The 8,463-nt window shown below is 40.3% G+C and overlaps 1 pseudogene across 1 annotated transcript; it reads left to right on the forward strand.

The window, feature by feature from the left end:
- The first annotated feature begins 4,728 nt into the window (after positions 1 to 4,728).
- LOC109444149 (E3 ubiquitin-protein ligase RNF4 pseudogene) lies at positions 4,729 to 8,090 on the forward strand (annotated as a pseudogene). The gene is made up of 2 exons (XR_016020853.1): positions 4,729 to 4,882; positions 6,814 to 8,090. The product of XR_016020853.1 is annotated as an E3 ubiquitin-protein ligase RNF4 pseudogene (transcript).
- Positions 8,091 to 8,463: the final 373 nt, after the last annotated feature.

The following is an 8,463-nucleotide window of genomic DNA, read 5'->3' on the forward strand; positions in this document are numbered from 1 at the left end:
CTTTTGGTGGTTCTTCATTTTCACAGCTCACTAGAACATAAAATTATCTAATATCGCAGCAAGGAGATACAAGGGGAAACTTCTTGGCACTGAGCTGTTAGGTCTCTGAATGTTAGAGACCTTGACTTAATGTTAGGTCTTTGAATGTTAGGTCTCAGAGACCTTGACTTACAGACGAGCCATGTCTGCAAGAAAACAACAAAATGTCTGTTGGCTTGCACCTGCAGACAGAGCCAAACTTGTGATAACAGAAAATGCCACAAAACAGCCACTCGCTTACAGGCAGTCAGCCATCCTGTCAGTTCCGCCCCTATAAAACCCTCCTCAGCCCTGCCTCAGGGCTGCAAGTATCCTTTAGACATGCAGCTTGGGCTGTAGCCATCTTTGCTCAGCCTGAGAGACTTTTGTCTCTTACAATAAAAACTTTAATTTGCCTGATCATGTGCATTCCTTTACCAGCCAACCTATCAAGCTGGTGGAAAACAAACAAACAAACAAAAAATGACAGTGATGGAATTCCTTTCCCTAAAGGGCTTTAAGTAAAAGATGGCCCTCACTCTGGACCAGGGTTTCCAAATTCCCGACATTTTGGAACCTTCGGGAATTGAGAACGGGAAATCGTATTTCCCGAGAATTTCCAAAATAATCTTTTTAGTTTAATTTTCATTGATAATCTGTAATAATGGCTGTAACAATAAATGTTAATAAACAGAAAAGCTGTAGAGAAGGTGGGGCAACCGGGGTTTGTGGCCCTGGGCATAGCCTTTCAGAGGGTTCGAGACACTCCTATGTGTAAAAGGTCGATGCAAAACTTGAGTAAATAAAATTTCCTAAATGGAGGTTGACCAGAATTTCATGACTAGTGCATCTCTTGCCCTGAGCGCTAAACAGGGATCACTACGGTATCATTTTGGCTAGGTTTCTGTTATATTTCAAGTTTTCTCAAAATATAAACAATGTAATTAATACAAACTTTAACCACATCTTAATAGTGTGCAGTGAGTTTTTACATATATCACACAATGTATTAACATTCCCAATCTCATTTAAATATTTTATTAAATTAAACATTAATAGAAAACAAAAGCAAATATTATTTGTTTGAAAATTTAAAAAAATACATCACATAGTTTTTATTTGTCATTTTTAAAATGAAACTTTAAGAAACATAGATCATTAATTGCCCAGACAATCGTGATCTTTGCTTTGTAAGAAATATACTTGATGTGGAAAAGTTTCTTTAATTTTCTGTAGACATTGGTCGAATTGTTATGAGTGCATCTAAAAGCATCTTCAAGTTGGGAGTGAGAGAATGCGTTGCTTCATGTAAGCTCATCCTTCCTTAGCGAAGCAAATATTTTGTCTGCATGCATAGGGCTGATCTTTGAGGTCAAAATTGATATTACTTTAGTCAATTCACACTTCAGATCAGATTCAGAACTCTCTGTAAGGACATCCTTTATTTCTTCTCTTGGAACTTCTTCTGCTGTAAATGTTCCTTTAAAAAGTCTTTCCATTAATGACTTTGCCAATCATGCAATTTCATTCTTATTTGACAAGGCAAAAAAGTCATCCTCTTCCATCTCACATAGACAACTAATGTTGCTCAAGTACTTTGTGAGAAACACAAGATCTCTTATTTGTATGTTTAACCAATTCAAATTTTATTTCCTTTAAAAGGATTAAGAAAAAATTAAGAAAGACCTATATTGTGCAGCGAATATTTATAGCTAAAAAGTGTCACAAAACATTATGATATCAGATCGGAAATTACTGTAATATTGGAATAAAATATTAGCAGTGCAAGTTGTTTTTAAATAGACTGACTTATCCATAGCAGCTGAGAGCCAAGAACACTCACATACATCACAATTACAGCCGCAAACAAACTGATCGAATGTGGTTGGTAGTATCGGCCGTCACTTTGTGGAAACGATTCATCATGAAGAATAGAAAACAGTTTGTATTTACACAGAGAGATCTTTATTTTCAGAACCCAGGATTTGACTACAATGTCATATTAAGGTAAACTACCTTACATTTCCTTAGTTCACCTGAAGATGACTTTGTAGTCAAATCTTGGGTTGTGAAAATAAATATTTCTCTGTGTAAATACAAACTGTTTTCTGTTCTTCATGATCAAATATGCTCGATTTACAAGAGCTAAAATTAGCTGGTCATGTGATATCTGATTCTGTTGTCCTGTGTGCGTCTGATGGCAGGTAACATTGTAACACAATGTAACTTCAGACAGTGATAAATAGGAAAAATGTCTAAGAGATACATCGTAAATGTCTAAGAGATACATTGTGAGTAGTACGTTTATTTCCCATTGTGGGTATTACTGGGTTCAAGGAGCCGATTTTCCCGATTTCCTGACCAACTTTTCTCTGGATTCGGGAACCGGAAAGTGAAAAAAATTCCCGAGAACGGGCGGGAAGGAATTCCCTCCCAGAAGCCCTACTCTGGACAGTTCCTCCAAAGGTAATCTTTAGGCAGAGCTCTCTTCTGGTAGTCTCAGCATTTCTGGGAATGGTTTTGCTTAAAGAATTCACAAAGTTTAATTGCATTTTCAGGAGCTTGTAGTCTTACCTCTGTCACAGTTCATCTTCTATCAAATCTTTTAACCTTTCCTGATCTCAGTTTCCTTATCTATAAAATGAAGGATTCTCATCCATTAACTTGTGATGGCACAGTAACTAAGTCACTTCTGTATTAGAGCCTTGCCTGCTAGATGTCTAGGATAGAGAGTCAGTACTCAAGGTCAGGCTTGGTAGACTGAGATGTGCAAAATCCCCAGAACTCCAGTGTAGATTAGAGGTTTCCACTCCAATGAGATCCAACACCCACCCCCGGCTTTTTTCCCCAACACCTCCTATTTCACGGCTGCTCCTTTTACTAATTTGATTATGAAAGCCAAGCAATTTAGCATGTGAATGCTTTAGCCTGGCTGCACTGGCTGGTGTAAAAAAGTGCCAGATGCTTGCAACTGGCTCAGGATCTCTGTAAACTGATAGTGAAGAAAATACAATGGAATAAATATTGCTAAGAGCATCACTTAAAATAAGAGTTAGGAGGCTATTAAGGAAGTGGGGCCTTGCACATCTTATGCATCAGTTCTCAGAACTGCTACTAAGTTGCTAAACTCAGCTCAAAACATCCTGAAGCCTGTCAAAAAATAATAAATGGAGTCACTTTAAAATGGAGTGGGAGCTGTTATGACAGAGGAACTGCCTTGCACATTTTATGCCTCAAACCTTTGTCATGTTAAAACAGGGCAAAATAACCTTTGGACTGGGCCTAAAGCAACATTGTGTTTCAAAGAACTTTACAAGGATAAGAAGAAAAGTAGATATTATGACTAACAGGACTGATGACTATGAGACTGAAAATGAGAATCATTGTTTAGAATTAGCATCACTGTTATCTGCACCAATAGAAATGCATTCCTTCTGTTGACATAATTGTTCCCTTTCCCTTTCTCACATACAGCCATTGCCTTTTGTCTACTAATTGGAAAACTATTTGGGCTTCTCTCTGAATCAGTGCATCCAGAATGCTACTTTTTTTTTTTTTAATCTCAAATGCTTGTTGCCTCTCACTTGGAAAGGTCTTTTATTTTTAGGTTTGCAAGCCAGAAGCATCTTGGAACAAGATGCTACATGGACATCCAGAGGGTACCAAAAAAATGTATACACATTTTAAGAAAGGAAAAAACTGTATTAAAATTGTACTACTCAATATATAACGATAACGAAAGATGAATACAAGTCATGTGTATACATTTTTTGGCACCCCCGCCCCCATAGGCACTTTACTTCCTTCCTTGCACTTTCCACCTCTCTAGTTTGCATACTGGAACTAACCAATCCTTGTTAACCCACCCAGCAATCCTTCACATGCATGAAAGAGTTACATTTTGTGGTTTTTGTGTTTATTTGTTCTCTCCACAGTGCAGTTTGAGTTTCTACACAAATGTACATCTCTCAGACTGCAAACTTGTTGTTCAAATAAATGCTTTTTTTGTTCTTTATTACAGCTTAAACCTCTTCTTTGGTTAACAGAACCATGACATTGAACTGATGAGAGTTGCACTATATTGGTGACTCAGGTTCAGATACCATATTTGCTGTCTGTGGTGTGATTATCTGAAATGGTGAAACTCTTTAGGTAAAATTCCAAAAGCAAACAAAAAATTAAAAATACATCTTCCCTTGAATTGCCTGGTAGTTGAATTCCTGGAAAATTCAGTGTGTATGGGCCTGGCATTGTCAATAAATATTCAAGGAATACAATTAAAATAATTGAAAAATAAAACACATTTTTTCATGTGATTGTAAAGCCCAGATTATGAGCAGGTTTTTCATACGTTGTGTGTGTGTGTGTGTGTGTGTGTGTGTGTGTGTGTGTGTAGACTGGAACCCCTGGCTCTCAGCCCCTAAATACCTGTAGTAACCCCATATTAGAAAATAGCCCAATTAATTTACAAAAAGTCTCTTTCAGAGGCATAGTGCCTTTACTAAGAACCACTTTTCTAGAGAGTCTAATGACTAGGGGAAAAGAGAAAAAGAAACCACACACACAACAGCCAAGCCCTTCCCTTTCTCGGAAAGCATGAGACTTGGGAGAAAAGCAAACTAAGGACGGGAAAGTCCCCTTTTCTAGCCTGGAACAGCACTTTTTGCCCAGAGACCGGTGACGAACCACTCTGGGCTCAGGGTTTGATTGGGCAGTTGAGAAACTAAAACAGCGGGTTAAAAGGAGGCAAAACCCTAGTGCCTTCCGCTACTGGGTGGGTGGGAAATATGTAAGCATCTCTTCGCTTCGCGACCTTCGCTCTGTTCTTCGCAGGAGTCCCCTGGCCAGCCTGGGCGCGTTCAAGGCATGTACCTCCTTCCCCGCCGCCTCTCCCTCTGCTTCTTTCTCTGTCCACTAGCTCTCCCTCGGTCCTCCTTCCCCGCCCAAGTTCAGTTCGCTCAGGCTCCGTCCAGACAGGACTGGGAAGCCGCGGAGAGGCCAGAAAGTGGCTTGCCGCTTGAGTGCACGCTTCCTGCTGTATTCTGGCTGGATAGCTACCCGGGCAGGGGAGGGCGGGACAGGACAAAATATCTAGGTTGTTGATGGATGCTGGGTGCGTTGGTGGGGTTGGGGGCAGTGGACACTGCTTGGCGGGCTGCCAAACCTCGTTTTGAGGGGTTCCCTTTTCCTGGGCACAGCGCAAAGGATTGGCAGGCGGGACACAAAAGGCAAATACAGAGTAGTTGAGGGCAGTGATCCCATGAAAGGCGGGTTTCTGTGGAGTCCGATGGGTGAGGTCAGCGTATCTGGTGGCGCGCTGAGCACTGCGCCCTCTTCTATACTGACCCCGTTTTCCTCTCACGCTGCGCACTTCCTCGTCCATATTCTAGGGTGTGTGTATAAATCCAGATCGTGTCACACTGTTTTGTGTGACATTTCTGTGGCAGCTAATTATGTGTTTGTTTTGGCAAAAGCCTTATTGAGATATAATTTACAAATCATACAATACACCTATGTAAAGGGTACAATTCAGTGAGTTTTCGTATATTCAGTGTTGTGTAACCGTCATCTCAATTTCAGAACAGTTACATCACCCCCTAAAGAAACCCTCTACTCATTAGCAGTCACTCCCATTTCTCCCAATGGATTTGCCTAGTATTGACATTTCATATAAATGGAATCATACAGTATGTGGTCTTTTGTGATTGGCTTGTCACTTAATATGAGGTTTTCAAAGGCCATCCATATTAATAGCAAGTATCTGCATTTTATTGCCAAATAATTCTCCATTGTATGGATATACCACGTTTTGTTTATCCATTCATCAGTTAATGGGCATTTGGGTGGGTTGTTTCCACTTTTCATTATTATGAATAATGCTATTATCAACATTCATGTACAAGTTTTCTGTCTGGACATACATTTTCAATTCTCTTGGGTATAAGCCTAGGGATGGAATTGCTGGGTCATATGGTAACTGAACGTTCAACCTTTTGAGGAACTGCCACACTAGTTCCCAAAGCTTCCACACCAGTCTACGTTCCCACCAGCAGTGTATGGGCACCAATTTTTCTACCTCCTCTCCAACAGTTAATCTATCTTTTTTATTATAGCCATCCTAGTAGGTGTAAAATGGTTCTCTTATGGCTTTGATTTGCATTTCCTTAATGATGAATGAAACATGATTTTTAAATCACAAAATAAGTTTTTAAAAGGAGTTACATTCTGAGATTTTGAGAACTTTGACCGCGTAGGTCACATACCTAAAAGTAAGAGAGCCTAGACTCAAACCAACTCCCTCTGTGATGAATGCCTCAACTCCATCTCCTCTTTCCTAGAACAGAATTTGGGATAAAACTCTTCAAAACCCCTCTTGCTGCCTCTGTTAGAAAGGGAATCCTGGATAACATGAACCTCTGCATGAACTAAATGATTCACTTCTTATTTGCTATTAGAAACTCAAATGTGCAAAGAGCTTATTGGTCTCTCCATTTTTATTTTGTAAAAAATAAGTGTTTCCTTGAAATCCTCATAATGGATCTTGAAGGAAGTTACGACCCTTTCTTGGTGTTTATGATTGTGTGCTTCTCTTCATGTAAGTGCCCCTTGGACTCTCCTTCTCCTGCCTACCATCAGGACATGGAATGAGGAGGGACACAAAGCTTAAACTTTGTTTACGTGCATAACTCAAACATTTTTGAATTATGCATTTTTTTGGTATATATTTATACATTTTATACTACTATCAATTTTAAGTATTACTAAAGCTTAATTTTTCTCTCATTTTATTTTCAGTTAAAAATTCAGATTGAGCTGCCTTATGAGTGGATCACAGAAGATTCACAGCCCTCTCCCCCATGAGAACACAGACAAGACTAGAACCGGAATCAGAGTTCAAACATACCAGAAAATCTGGGCTTTACATTCTTATTTAAGTCAGAGAGTGACTGACCAACATCTGTGAGAAACTGAGGACTCTAACATTCACTGTAAACTTTGGCACAGATCACTTACTTCTCTGAAGACTGGATCCCAAAAGCACAATGACCACAAGTATTTGTGATGGTAACGTGGTGAATTCCAGACAAACCCAAGAAGTTGGTACAGCTGGGGAAGGAAGCCCAACTCCGGCGATGGTCTTGGAATCAGAACTTATAGAACTTGGAGAAAGTGATGAAGTAGTTGACCTCACCTCTGAACCTCTAGAACCCGCAGTGATTGACCTAACTCACCACGACTCTGTTGTGATTACTGAAGAAAGGAGGAGGCCAAGGAGAAATGCAAGGTCACGCCAAGGCCAAACTGGTAGCTGGGTGGTGAGCAGTGATAAGAAGAGGTTGATGAGGGACAGAGATGTATATGTGACCAACAGTGCCCACCATAATGCCCTAGAAAAAGTGACTTTAAGTTGCACCCTACCTGGGTATATCCAGTGCCGAATTTGTATGGATGGGTACTCGGAGATTGAATCGAGTAGACGACACATCTACTCTACAGAATGTGGACACATCTTCTGCACTTGGTGCCTCTTCACTTCCCTTAAATATAGTAAAAGTTGCCCAGTTTGTTTGAAAACACTTGGCAGCTACAAGTACCACCGCATTTACATATGATGTGCGCTGTGTTGCTCAGGACAAACAAACCCCTTGGCTGGATTTTTCCATATCCTTGCGCAGAAAACACAGGGTTGTTGGCATCCAATGTTCCAAACTCAAAAAGCCAGATTTCAAAAATTGCTCTTTGGACTATATAAAAAACTCTTTTATTTCTCACAAACTATAAGACTGCTTTTTGATTCCTTTGGTTTCATGATGCAGGGCGGAACTTTTGTTGTTACAGTGAGTCAGAGACTGATGGTTGTCCTCAAAGCAATTTTCTCTTTCTTATAGGAATCGACTTTTAATTAGCCACATGTGGGCATTTTGGATCATGTAAATAAGGGCATCATCTTAGAGACAGTGGAGCAAGTAGACAGAAGCAAGCTGGGAGATTGACAACTCTGCAAACCAGAGCCACAATATGAGTTTGGACTTTTACTTGAGAGATAATAAACTTCATTCTTGTTTAAGCAACTATTATACCGGGTCTTGTTTATAGCAATGGAGACTTTATTTTCATTAGTGGGCCAGAGTATTGTCCTTGGGTTTGTCTGGATTTCCTGATTCCATCAGAGTGGTAGGAAGTCAGTCCTTTCTCACCTCCTGTCCAACAGCAGCGTGAAGCCGAGTATTACAATGGGTAGGCACCATGTCCTACTGGGACTCCTCATGGCTTTCGAGGCCAGCCTGGGGAGTTGCCTAGGCGCACAGGAAGCTAGAGCTGTGGTTCTGTGCTCTCTGATCTGCCAAGCCAGAGAAGGGCTGCCTTCATCCTAGTTTTACAGGTATCCCTGCCTTCTACCACACTGGTCAGCTGATCAACAAGTTGGCATGCTTTTCTTTGAAC

This window comes from Rhinolophus sinicus, chromosome 3 (assembly GCF_057876585.1).
Source record: "Rhinolophus sinicus isolate RSI-liver-muscle chromosome 3, RSI-T2T, whole genome shotgun sequence".
Lineage (NCBI taxonomy): Eukaryota > Metazoa > Chordata > Mammalia > Chiroptera > Rhinolophidae > Rhinolophus > Rhinolophus sinicus.